Here is a 14,647-nt window from a genome sequence, read left to right on the forward strand (position 1 = left end):
ATCTGTTCTCTAGTAATTTCTGTCTGCTTTTTTACCCAGTTTCACACCAGTGTGGCGTCTATAAATTGTGCCGATTCCCGAAAATGGCTACCTTTTTTGGCCAGGAAATATGGTGGTTCTGTTGATATTGCCTGGAATGCAATACAGCTGGCTATAAAGATGGTCCGACATGTTAAAGGCAGCCAAGGTAGCTCCCCGAGTGAGGGGTATATATTCTCAAATGCTATGAAGCCAGGGGCCAGTATTCCTGTGGCATGATGTAGAAGCTTTGGATTGGTGCGAGGGCTGAGGAATGGACATTCGAAAGGAGGGCCTCTCTGCCAGCTAGATGTATAAGTACCAGTGTTTGGACAGTGGTCCTGAAGCCTTGGGGTGGTAGAAATTGCTTTATCCCGTGTAGTAGTGATAGTTTATACCAGGCAGTGTTTTCTTCTTGGGCAATGTCCTGGCTTAAAAGACAAATTGCAGTCAATAGCAAAGCCCAGTGATATAGCGCTTAGTAGATTCTGCATGAACAAGTCCAGATATATTCGAGAGCCAAGAATTGATGCTCATTTATTGAGTTGGATTGCAAACAAGGATACACTTAGTTTTGTAGTGGCTGAGTTTTAGATGCACATTTCATCCATTACTGGATTAGCGCAGGCTTTTTTTTTTTGTTTTTAGCCCTGAAAGGTAACCAATGTGGCTGACCTTAAGCAATGGCTGTGCTATTAACCGTCACTCTGTTTAAGCAGAGAGATCTTGGGGTCCACGAGAAGAGCTTCTAGAGGTTCAATTTATAAAAAGAAGATACCCATCAACAGTATGGACTCTACACCAGACTGGCTGGTACAATTATCAGACGCTCCCCCATCTGATCCAGTTGGTGTCGAATACGTAGGTGGCAAACCAGTGAAAGTAGACAGTCTGCAAACCCCACCCCATTGGCCAAAAGCATACATAGTGTTGTGTGGTCTACTGTGTTGTATGCAGTGGGGAGGTCAAGTATCATGAGACATGCATCCCTGTTTTGGCTATGATGCATTGTAACCCATCTGAGTTTTTTCAGTACAGTGCCTGGGTTTGAGTCCAGACAGATGGTCCTACACTAAGATGTGCTGATCGATTTGTTCCTGCAACTGACGAGATACAATGAGGTCAATGAGATTTCCTAGAAGAGGAAAACTTGCGATCAGGTGTTATCATCCAGGGGTCACCTGGATCTAGATTTTCTTTCTTGAAAAGAACCTTGTTTTGGTGGGTATGGGGAAGATCCCTTATGTGACAGATGCATTGATGATCTGGAGGAGGGACAGTAGTCTACTAAGAGAAGGCTGCATTAGAAGTAAAGAATCAAAAGTCACCCCAAGCTCCTCTTAACTTTAATCTATGTACCTGGGCCTAGGTGTAGAACGTACAGCTCTCCAGATATTTTGGACTTTAACTGCCATGACCCCCCTCACCTTTGACTATGCAGACTAGGGCTGATGCAAGCCCAACATATCTGGTCATGCTAAGTTTACATACCCCGATTCTCATAGATGCTTATTTGTTGGCCCCAATTAATTTTCCCTTCTTGTTCCAGCTCAGGTCAACTTCAGTTCCTTTCATTCCCATACTTTGCTCATAATCTTTAACTAAATATTTCCTTTTCTTTTCATTGGTAGAACCTGGCTTGTAACACCTCTTTTCATTGAGCTGGATCATTTTAATTCTTTAGCAGGCTCATTTAATGAATGCCCATGATCTCAATGTGTAACCAAATGTTTGATGGAAAGGTTTTCAATTAATCTTAACCACTGGCATTGTTCAGCGCAATCTTCTACACCCACTGCTTTTTAGCCCATTTGTGCCATTGCAGAAGGGGACCAACCATATGAAAATCAGTATTGGCACCAATGGTAAAAGTCCAGCCCTCACAGCCATATCCACCCTGCATTGAGAGACAAGCAACTCAGGGCAATATCCCTGTTGGATTGCTGCAGGTATCCACATAGTTTGGCTTGTCATTGTTTGTTTCCTGCATCAGAACCTGTAATTGTACCTACTGCTGCTTTGCACATAGTTCCATAGATAAAACTTATTCATTGCAGCCTCCTATTAACCCATTCAGGTTTTCTACTTCCTCTGCAGGCCCAATTATTTTAGTTACACGGTTCAGTGAGTCATAGGGTAGTTTTATACTTTGAATGGTGATCTGATCTTTGGTGGTCTGCAAGTTAGGCAAGAATGGGGGCACTTATTCTGTAGCAGGTCTCACCTTCTTTCACTACATGCTTGGAATCTTTTGTTTGGTTAGATGCCATGGTCATCTTGCCCTCCATCATTGCATTATTGGTTCAGCCCTGACTCTCTTGGCTTAGGGCAGTGGGGCATTCAGGGATCTAAATGAGTTTGTACTTGGTCAGATGGTTGCTTTGCTGATATTCTTGCAAATTATCCTTCGGTGGGGATGGGGATGATTTGTCATGGGTTCTAGACACTACTTAACCCTCTATGCTGGACCATTCGCTCAACCCCAAAATGGGACTACTGCGACTCCATACTTGATTGGGCCAACCCTACTTTAAGAAACAAATGCTTTCCGAGCCTTGACTAATCTTCTACCCAACCACCAAGATCATATACATCCTAACCTCCAGTCACTTCAATGACTACCAGTCAGGGACCGATGACCATGTTAGTGCATCGTTTTTGCAAACAAAGCTATCGATGACAACACTTCAGACTACTTCTTTAACTTGATAACCTCCTATAAACCAAACCGGTTCTTTCGCTAATCCAACAAGAACTTGCTGGACCCTGATCTATAGAAATCTCCTACAAATGCAAGGTGAAAATGAGCTGCCTGAAGCAGCCTTCTTTGATAATCACTTCCCCAACATCTTCAGGACATCACCAACCTGTACCAGTCCCAACACTATCTGAAGCACAGGCTCCAAGGATAGCACTTTCCTTTCTTTTGGTTTGCTATTGCCAGGTGCTTTGAGACATCAGAACCTATGTGCCGTACAAAGACAAAAATACTACCTTTCATATTATCAACCTTCTCTCCCAGTTTCCTCACCAAGGCTTTTCCAGGGGTTGTGGTATTTACTTCCCACCCATACGATTCGTTACCAGTCTGACAGAAGGCATCCTTTGCGGGTAGGCAAACAAGCTTTTTTGATTATTGTAGCAAAAACAAAGATGAAAGTGAGCTGCGACAGTCGGGCTTACTTTCAAAATACTGAAACGTACAGTGCAAACATGTACCCCTGCAGAGACTGTATTTACACCTCCCACCCCTACCAGAGCAGCTGCCCTGTACTTTGGCAGCATGGCAGTTATACAGTAGCATTGCTGCAAACAGCTTGATGGAAGTCAAATTTGCATCGACCAGGAGCTGTTTTTAATCATAGGCAACCCTGATCCAACTTCTATACAATTGTGTACCCACAAGCAATGGAAGTTTGAGTAATACATATCAGCCATGTCTGACATGTTGGTCTATAGGAGCGTATAATTATACTGCCCAAAAACCTTTGGTGTCATTTTATTGTCAGCCTGCTTTCTAGTGACCCATTTTACTGTCAGGGCTGTTTGTGTATTAGCTGTCTGGCAACGAGTTGTGCCCAAAACAAACCATTTGGATCCAGTTCTTAGAGGCTTGGTGCTAGGGCCGCCCCTCACACTTGTCTCCTTTGGACTACTGCCATGCTAACAGAGGGGTCTGTAACCCCCGGTCAGTGCTATGGCACAGTAGCAGCTAGTGTTTTCATTCAGGACTAAGACTGCAGTGGTTGCCCGAACACGTTGGCTAGCTGAATCCCTAGGGGTCTTCTACCTGTCCGTCTCCTGACCTCGCTTAGTTTTCCATGTGAAAGGCTGGAGACAGTGCCTTGCGTTCACGCCGATCGAATAACTCAGGCAAACACGCACAAATTCTCATTGCCCTCCTATTCTGCTTTTTCCGTCCAGGGTATTCCTCCCCCACCACACTTCTGTCCCTCCGATCTTTCACTCGCCTTCCTACCTCCACCCTTAGATGCTAACCTTCCTTTTGCTTCCTACTTCCCTGCCTCCTCGCCTCAACTACCACTTGTCCTCTATACCACTTGTTCTCTGCTAGAACTACTGACCCTCTAATCATATACCACCTCACAACCTATCCTCCTACCAGTGCTACCACCTTTCCTCCTCTTACTGCCACTACCCTTCTACTACTACTCACCATCTCTCCCTCTCACTACTCCCACTGTCATCTTACTACCACTCACTACCTTCCACCACAATTACCACTCACTACCTCTTACTCCCGCTCACTAATACCTCCCCTGTTCCTACGCCCATTCACTTTTTACTACACATCTCTCCTCACTAAACAGAATCCCTCTCTCCAACCACCCCCAGACTCCTCTTTCTCCTCCTCTAGTTTCTTGTTATCCTTCCACCTCCTGACCTCACCCTACTAACCCACCGTAAATCACTTTTTAGATTTCCCTCCCAAGATTGCCTCTGTCCCTAGCCAATCACCTTCTTTTCAGGAGAGGAGAGGGCTTGGTTAGGCTTCATAAAGGCTTTAAGCCCCCATCCTTTTGAGATACGCAGCTCACTGCATCCAGGCCACTAAAACAGTAAACCAGGGACTGGTGTTCCCTGTTATGACCTTTATATAGGTCATTTTTAATTGAAGATTCCCTGGTGGGCTTGTGAATCTCTCCCACAGGTGCAGGCTCCAGCTGGTGGTGCCTGCAGGAGACACTCTCCTTCATAATGCTGCACCGGCCTGTGGTCTTCCTGTGATGTACTTCCCCTTTCCGAGGCAGCATGTTCTGCCTGCCGCCCCGCTTTCTCTCCTCTCCCTGGCCCCCTTGGTCCGCCAAGACTCCCCGTGGCATGGTGCCGGCTCTCCTAGTCTTCTTGCCAGGGTCGTCTAGAGATTGGTGTCCAAACCAAACCGGAAATGCAGCCATGTGTTCTGCAGCTCCTGCTCCGGTTCGACCTCGCCCTACGGCTCCCACTGCAGTCTTCTGTGCAAGTAAGAAGTGGCTGGGAGGGAGTCCGCAAGCAGGCACCCGGAAGGGGGTTACGAGTTGGGTTCCCAACCCTCCCCTTACAGGGCCTGGAAATAGGCACTGCCAACAAAATATACACCCATGGGGTTGTTGCCGAGAACCAGTGCTTCAAAGAAAAGCCTTGTCAGGACAATAGAGTGGGCACACCAAGGTGGTAAATACTGTAGGCTATTTGAGAGGGGAGGCAGTTAAGGGTCCTCCAAGATAGAAGTTGCAGCGAGATCGGTTTCACCATCTTGGGATTTCTTCGGCCACTCACACACTGCCACCCCTCCCCCCCTACATAAAATAATTGCGATGACCAAGACTAGACTTGTTGCAAGAGCCAGATTGGACCTTTCCGGAAGGTTTAAAATGGACCAATCCAATGTGGCACATTGAGAACATAAGGGGGTGAAAAGCCCCCTGCCCCCCAACTGCCTCCTTTATTTTAACCATGTTTGAATCATTTTTGGACATCGAAAATAGGAGCTTTGATCTGGAACGTGCGTATTTTACTGTTTAAAACGCGGACCTAGCTCAAGAGCAGCGGAGCGCTGTACAGCATGTGGGTAGCCGGCATTAGGGCTGGCATCTTTTAACAGTAGCACAGTACTGCGAGGTCTGTGCGTCAGTATGTGTGTCCAATGAATTAGTCCTTGGTCAGTTGTTGAAAGAGCCATGTTTTGAGATATTTGCAAAAATGGAAAATTGTGGGGGGCATTTCGAGCCGACACCATCAAGTTCCAAAGGGTGGGTGCATGGCAAGCGAGAATTGTTTGCGGTTCCTCTCTTTGTGGATGAGTTGTGGTTGTGTGCGACACCAGATACGAGGAGCTTAACCACCTGGTGTGTTGGCGTGTTACTCGTGACTGTTTGGTAGATGTGAGGTGAACTGCTGTTTGGGCAAGGCCTGCCTGCTGCCTGAACACCAGTACCCATGATCCTGCTCACTGGAGTGCTCTCTGGCAATCTTCCTGGGTGGGAAGGATAGAATATGCACTCACCTTTTCTATGGAGACCCTGCACTGGGTCCCTCAGAAACCATAAAGCACACAGTTTGACTCAATGTGACATCTTTAGTCACAAGCCCATGCAGGCCGCTGCGGAGGTGCCTGTGACAAAACTTTTTTGATACCCTTAGAGCTGTTGAGCAGCTGACTCGACCATTGCCCACATATGTTACAGTTGTTTGAGCCAATCACCACTGAAGAACCACATCATCATTTTTAACCTTATCAAACTGACTACTACTTTTGAGACGCCGAGTTAACCATCGCCCTGTTCTTCAGCAAGTTCGATAATCTTTGCAAGACCACATTGAACTGACTCAACTGTTTCGATGCTGACCTGACCCATTGGAAAGTGCCACGAAGCCCAGCTCGACACTGGAGCCACCAAAACAGAGCAACAGTATTCACAATGGTTTTGTCCCTCTGACCTGGCTTTTAAGAGCCCTAGTGAAAATTTAAGAACCCACTCCATACCTCAAAGCATATCCTTTGACCTTCAACATTGTGTTACAATTGTAAATATTTGACTATGCATAGTTATGTTAAGGCTGTGGAATACTGGTACATAGATTCCAAGGTGGAGCTTAGAGTGTGGGGATGGAGTGTTTGTGATTGAAATAGAGTTGTTGAATGGAGGGCCTAGGAACTGGGAGGAAGATGGGTGCCTGGCTGCTGCTATAATAATATAATCTAATCATTGGTTATTTATAACACGCTTAATACCGAAGAGGTTTCTAAGCACAGACCCGGGATTCGAACCTGTGTTGCTCTGCGTCGCCTTGCTTCAAAGAGGAGTGCCTGGCCGTTCAGCTATACTACCCGTGCCCATATTATATTATATATTATTCTTTTAACCGCGATGGGTTATTAGTGTTTGTCATTTTTATTTAAAGTCTCCTATTCCTACAGAACGTTAGTTGGACATGATTTATTTTGGTATCCCAGTACTATTATTTGGATGCTTCTTTATGCGATAGCTCACACCCCTCTTGAAGCCTTCCCCTGTCCCATGCTATCCTAACAAGTGAAGGAGGGATGTTTTGCGTTGCTAGTTTTCGTAGTAGTGTGGGGATGAGTAGGTCTTCTACCCTCCACGCATCCTTGTACATCTGAAACGCAGTAGCCAATTTCTCACACTCATCACTGACACTTTTCGTAGGATCAAAAGTCTGCTGGTAGGATGTAGATCCGAGCATGGATGTCAATTCGCCTGGTTTCAGCAAGTAGATCTTTAATATGGTGCCCCACCAATCCACAGCCCTGTCCCATCCAAGGGGGGTGAGGTGTCCAAACAAGTACCAGGACAAGGAACCTGTGTGAACGTTAACTTCCTTGGGTGGGAGAATGGGGTCACTCACCTAGGATCACCTCTCATGAATTTGAACTGGGAGGGGACAGTGAAGGTTGAAGTATAAAAAGCACAGAAAAGCTTTTGGGGTAGCATAAGAACGTAGGAGAATGAAATGGGGCAGCTAGCTTTGGAGACCTATGGTGTCATATTGTGACTGGATCTGGAAAACATGTTTTTAAGCAAATAGTACCCCATTTGTATTGAAGATAAAAATTAAACTTTCCTTCAGCTGCATGAGCAAAGTTCTGTCTATGACACTTTACAGGCATCTAAGCGCTAGTGCAATTTATTTATATGAATAAATGTGAAGAAATACTAGTAGCAACTCAGAGGAAAGTCTCTGTCAAGCCAAATCTTTTATAGAACAGCTGTTTTATGTTTAAGTCAAGCCAGTTTCCCTTCTTGAAAATAATTATTGAAAAAGCAAAAACCTCAAATCTGAGATCAAGTCAAATGCCTTGATAGTTAAAGAGTGTTTTACACTAACATTGGAGACAGGGTAGGCGCCCGTTTTAAGAATGAGCAATAAACTGCAGAGGCTACAATGGTCTGTCACTCCTTGTCAGATACCACATATTTTAAATATCCAATGGGAAAGGAGGTGTTACCTAACTTGTGGAAAACGTATAGGCTTAATAACTATTGTTTGAATGGGCACACTATTTTCCATAGCACTTCTACACCAGACACTAAACAGCATATATTATGCAATATGTAACCTTGACAAATAGCACTTTAAACCTTGTATCACAACGACGATCACAAAATGCATGTACTGTTTATTCGTTGTTAGTGGCAGTATTTCTCCTGTGTCACCCTTTTATCCAGCACCAATAATATGAAAGGTAAACAGAGGCACAAAGTTGGGGAGGGTTCAAAAAGTTTCACAGGCAGCTACTACCCGCAGCAGTCTGGCACAAAACCACACAACTCAAAAGAAGGCAGAGGGTGTCGCATTAAATAGTGACTTCGACTCAAAGCGATCCACCACCAAGAGCAATGAGGGACCCCTCCAGATATAGAGGATTTTAGAATTTCACCGAGGTTGCTTCTGCCTCCACTATAGCGGAGCAAATGAGGTTTCCACAAAAGAGAAATCAAACCAGTAATAAACAAACCTCCAAAGCCAATGCCCCTCGATGTGCAATCCAGCAAGCCCGTACAAGCCATAAGTGCTCTAAATTACACACCTCCATATCATTTCTCTCAACTACCGTTCATACTTTTTAATTTACACATGTACATTCCGCCCTCAGTCATTGTCTAAATGTTTAAGTGCATAGTTGCATATCAGACCTCCCCAACCAGATGTTTAGGCTGCAAACAAATCGACAGAACCTACAGCTGCTTTGCCCTTTATAAAAATGTGGGGCAAGAGTAAGCATGTCTAGATTTAATAGCATAAATCAACGGTCTTAAAATACATTTCTGTAAACTGTCTCATTGAACATCTGCTTTATTGCGTCAGCATTTGACACTTCACATGTTTGCAGTGCATTAGGGCAGGAAAATGGGTAACATCCATCAAGTCATTTTTGATTTTTTTAAATTTTGTTTGGTGTGCAATGGGCATACATATAGGATACACGCTGAAGCTGCATGACCACGATTTTTTAGTTTTAGGAAGTATACATGTTTCTACTCGCTTACCTTGAACATCGTAAAATACTTTAATTCAATGCTGCAGTACACATGTTAAATTCAATTTGCAAACATACAAAACAGATGTTTACTTTAAGAAACTTCACATAATTGAACTCGGTGTAGGCATTCAAACGGAGCATTTTGAGCAGCAGACTATGCATACATTATTTCCTTACTTCCCAGGAAGTTGGTGTCATTCTAGTCTATCTACGCAAATTCGGCTATTATGTGGCCTAGACAGTAAAACAAACACCTCTCACTATGAATATTATTTAAGAACTGAAAAACACAACCGACTGTAAAAATGTTCTCTCCATTCAAAACTCTGCTTTCACATGCTAATAACTGATATAGTGGCGCGCCAATTGAGTCATACAGTCAGGAGAAATGACAGTACTTATGATAGCGCGCCTTTGTTTAATTACAAAGAGACGTTTGATACGATGGAAGAGGCATTGTAATTTGTTTATGCAATATTCGCAGCAAGTTTTAGCTACTCTGACAACTGAGATATAAAGTCATATAACTGATGCGTATCCACTTAAATGGAAACGCCATACCAATCTAGCATCCACAGATGTTAATGTCTGTATCATCCTTTAAAGGTTTGTAAATAATAAAAACACCAACAATTGCTAATCGTTAGTATTCACAATATAATTGGTTGAGTGTCTATTATGAAGCGTTCCACGTGATTACCCCACACTATAACACCGTTAGCACTATTCTAGGACTGGTATTATTTACTAATCTAACAACGGTCCCAAAACATAAGAAAATGCTGCATAGTGCGCCTGAAAAGAAAAAGTAACATTCTTCCTGAAACAATGCTTTGTAGATGTTTGCGTAAAGCATGACAAACTTCATGGTGATTCTCTCCTTTACAACCTAGCTGGTAATTGTGCACTGCAAAGAGGCCCAGAACGCATTTCTAAAACAAAGATTGCTTACATAAAGACTTCTAGGAAAAGACTCAAAGCGCAGTCCGTCTATTGGCAGACCCCCTCCATGATAACAGCACTACCAACTGTTACAACCTGTACTGTAGGCGTTTTTCCCGTATAGCAGCGAGGTTGGAGAATGGCACATGGTCGCAAGGATGGGAGGGTGTGGGTTGAGAAGGAAGGAGCGCAAGGACCAAGATCCTCCTTCCAACCTGGTCTGGAACCAGATTAATATTGTAGGACAGGGAGAGAGCATTTGCAAACTAGTTTCAAGTAAAATGTTTGAGCAGATCTTGGACCAAGTGCATTTATTTACAGGGAGGAGCACTGTGTTTCAGACTTGACAGGAAGCAGTGAGCTTCTTACAATAGGGTGAGTTTGAGTGGCATTCTGATCAGATCGCGGGGTGGAGTAAATGGAACAGCCACCCGAGACAATACATGGGTGGACATGCATAGATTAAAGACAACCAATATTAGACATTTCTAAGTGCAGGTATGCGGTACGGACAGGTACAGGGATGCGACCATGATGGATGAAGTGCTAGAGTGGCGGCAGTAGAAAGTGAGGGACAGGGAAGAGGCAAAGGAAAAATGTTAGCTAGAAGGAAGAGAGGTAGGTTAAGTCGGAGGCAAGGAGGAAGGCTTTTAGTTTGGTTTTTAACAAATCTGTGTGGGCAGCTTCCCGGATGTCCAGGGGAAGAGAATTCCATGCAAGTGGAGAAAAAGAGGAAGCGAGAAAAAGCACTGGGAGGGCGAGGTGCCACAAGAGTACTGACGGTGACAGAACAGATTATGAGAAGGCTTGTAGAGTTGGATAGAGGGGGATTTATTTATATATTTATTCGTATTTTTATAGCGCACAACAGCCCGTGGGCATCGTGGCGCTGTTACAGAGGCGAACAAGCTTGCTGGTTACATTGGAGAGGAGGATGGTTGGTTACATGGAAATGTACATTTACAGAGCAGATTGTAGAGAGGAGGATGTTACATGGAAGAACAAGTTACTTCTTACCTTGTAACATTCTTTCGATGGGATGTTCCTCCAACATATTCCTTATCTTGATCGATTACATCCCAGCTTGCTGGCCTCAAAATTTTTTCAGTAGAGGGCGCTGTGCGTCGACGTCCCTCGAGCTGGTGTCCCTCGACAGCCACCGTCTCGGCGCCGACGTCATCGTGCATATAGACTCGCGCAGCGACCGTTGCTTGGTTCTGTTTTGTAGCTTGAAATTTAGTTGTGCATGAATCGGTTATTGACCTTGAAGGAGGGTAAACTGCAACTACAAGGGAAGTTTTACCGCGGGGATAGATGGGAGGGGTGATGAGGAATACGTCGGAGGAACATCCCATCGAAAGAACGTTACAAGGTAAGAAGTAAATTGTTCTTCGAAGGGATTGTGTCCTCCGACGTATTCCTCATCTTGATAGACTCCCATAGCAGTGGTGTGAAAGAGGAGGTGGTAGTAAAAATGGAATATTACCCTTTAAGAATGAACAGAATGTAACACAGCTTTGCCAAATCTTGTCACCTGGCTAGAGGAGGACTCCGGACTGTAGAATTTTGTAAAAGTATGAGCGGGCGACCATGTGGCAGCCGCACATATGTCCCGAATCGGTACCCCTCTTTGGAGGGAGAGCCGAAGAGGCTGCGATACCCCTGGTTGAATGAGCCCTAAGATGTTGAGGGGGCTCTTTCCCTGCCAATTTGTAGCATTCTAGAATGGCTAAAATAATCCATCTTGAAATGGTCTGTTTTGTGATTGGCAATCCTAATTTGTGTCCTGCATAGCCTACAAATAGTTGGTCTGCTTGCCTTATCCTCGCAACTCTGTTGATATAAAAACTCAAGGCACGCCTTGGGATCCAACCTATGTAGCCTCTCTTCCTCTTTCCCTGGATGCGGAGGAGGATAGAATGAAGGTAAAGTTATTTTCTGAGTGATGTGGAATTCAGAGACCACCTTTGGGAGGAAAATAGGCTTCACTTGTAAGACAACTTTGTCTTGGTGAAAAATTGTATGAGGAGGTTTGCAAGAAAGAGCTTGTAATTCACTCACTCTTCTGGCAGATGTTAGAGCCATTAGGAAGACCGTTTTAAGGGTGAACAATCTTAATGAACAAGAATGGAGTGGTTCATAGGGAGTACCCATAAGAAAATGTAAGACTAGATTTAAGTCCCACAAGGGAATTTGGAATGGCTTTGGGGGATAGACATTAGTTAGCCCCTTCAGAAATTGGATTACTAGGGGTAATTTGAAATATGATGGCTCCTCTACAGTGCGCTTAAAGATTGACAGCGCTGCGAGGCAGCCCTTGATTGTACCAACTTGAAGACCTGAATTCGCCAAATGGAGCAAGAAAGATAACACCATTGGTGTACTGCATGAAAAAGGTTGATATTCTTTTCTCTACACCAGCTGCAAAATCTGTTCCAACGGCAGCGGTATAAAGTCTTTGTTGCTGGTCTTCTAGCTGAAAACAACACCTCCATGACGTCATCCATGAGGTCCCAATCCTTGTATCTCAACCTTTCAGAAACCAGGCGTGAAGGTTGAGGGTTCAGATGTCTGGATGAGAACCTGACCTCCCTTCTGCGAGAGAAGATCCTCTTTTTGTGGAAGACGAATCGGAAAGCAGATGGACATGTACAGAAGGAAATTAGGATCATAGTTTTCCGGAATGTTCTCAACCTCCTGATCATCTGAGGAATGACAGGGACTGGAGGAAACACGTATAGAAGTGGAAACTCCCAGTCTACTACGAACATGTCCCCTAGAGCTCCTCTCGGGGGAAATTCCCTTGAATAAAACTGATCGCACTTCCTGTTGATACTGGTGGCGAACAGATCCACTTGAGGGGTTCCCCAAAGGACGAAGATCTTCCTTGAAGGACTTCCTGAGCTAGCTCCCACTCGTGGGAGACTGTGCTCTGCCTGCTCAGAGCATCTGCTGTCAAGTTCTTCTCTCCGGCTAAGTGAACTGCCGATAGGGAGATTCCTTCTTGAATTGCCCAAAACCAGAGCTGCATCGCCTCTCTGCACAGTGGCAGTGATCTTACGCCTCCTCTTTTGTTGAGGTAGTGCATGGCCACTGTGTGGTCCGTCATTATTAGGACATTTTTCCCCTGTACAGATGGCAGAAAAGCCTTTAGCACTAGTCTGATTGCTTGTCATGATGCCTACCTCCAAGGAGCCAGGTCCCACCCAGCAACCCCAGAGGCAGGCATCATTTCCCCCAGGAGAGTGCCAGCGGGCCCAAGCTGGGGCCCTTTGGACGCAGTCCTGGCGCCTTAGGCGCCAGGCTCATGGTGGACCCCTGTCCTGGCGCCTTAGGCGCCAGGCTCAAAGCTGAGCATGTGTTCAAGTGTTTTAATGTGCACTTACCTGATGCAGACCATGCTGCTGCATCCAGGCCCTCTTGAGGCCTGAATGGAACTACTTTACCTGTGGGACTACTTTCCACCCGGGTGTGGTCGGGGAAGGATACATACCTGATCGGTGGAAGGATACACACTGGGAACTTCTTCCAAAGCTATTTAAACCACACCCGATCAGCAACTCATGCTTCGCGTTGTTCTGCTCCTCGCAGCTGGACGCTCACCGTGTCAGCTCCTGCATCTGGACTTCAGCCACGCCTGTCAGCATCCTGAATCACCTGCAAAGGAAGGGAACAAGAGAACAGAAGAAGGAAAAGCATCCTGGATCACCTGCAAAGGGAGACAAGAGACCTTACCAGCTGAATCTGCACCACAGAGACATCACCGACGATCCTGAAAGGGAAGACATTTTTTAAAAGCATTTCGTTACGATCGCTGCAGCGCTGCATTTCACTCACCTTTCCTGGGTTCCTCCATCTTCAGCAGCGATCATCCGGATACACAGCCACTTCCCAGAGCCTAGAGAAAAAGACAAGAATAAGAAGTGAGAGAAGGAAGGGAATAAGACTTACCTGTTGGGTCATTCCCATTTCATTTCGGGTCTTGCCGCTTCCAGGCATTTTCCGGACCCCGGCCCCTATGGGGAAAAAAGACAGACATAGAATGAGCGTAAGCAAAGACAGTTCCCGAGCGCTCATCCAGATCTAACCTGCCATTTACTGGAACTGCACGTTTCACTTCGGGTCGGTGCCATATCTCCGGCATTCCGAACCCCGGCCCCTAAGGGGAAAAAATACATAAGCATTAGCGCTTGCTGCAAAAGACAATGAACATTATTATTAAGCTTGGACTTTTGAACTTGCAACAGAACTTTTACAAAGCCTTACCTGAATAGTCAAGCTTACCTGAACTCCCACCAATCCTCAATCCAGTGAAGTAACTGGGTTTCAACGCGCCCCTGCATCAGAAGCAGGATGGAGAGCTCATCCTTCCTGACCCTAAGGTGAGACTTCACGGGGAATCGTGGAAGGGTATCGTGGAGGGTTGGAAGAGAGTGGGAGGCTCGAGCATAACTCAGTCAGTAGTTAATACTCCCTTTTCAGGCACAGGGGAATATTCCTGCGAGCCGGAGAAGCCAGAGTAGAGGGCCCTTCCTGTCCATCTTCAGAGCCCTGCGCTTCACAATTGAAGAAGCATCAGCACTCGAAGCCAGACCTGCGCCTCCGTGGGAATCAGGTGAGCGTTACATTGCTCTCTGCTCTAACTAGTTGATAGGTAGTCTGGACTCCGATGGAGACCAA

The 14,647-nt window shown here is 45.4% G+C and overlaps 1 protein-coding gene across 1 annotated transcript in view; it reads right to left on the reverse strand.

The window, feature by feature from the left end:
- Positions 1–14,647, reverse strand: part of SMARCAD1 (SNF2 related chromatin remodeling ATPase with DExD box 1) — a 1,912,998-nt gene that overhangs the window by 1,560,077 nt on the left and 338,274 nt on the right. The gene's annotated exons all lie outside the window — the stretch shown is intronic.

Source organism: Ambystoma mexicanum, chromosome 6q, assembly GCF_040938575.1.
Source record: "Ambystoma mexicanum isolate Mex_15411 chromosome 6q, UKY_AmexF1_1, whole genome shotgun sequence".
In the NCBI taxonomy this organism is placed as follows: Eukaryota; Metazoa; Chordata; class Amphibia; order Caudata; family Ambystomatidae; genus Ambystoma; species Ambystoma mexicanum.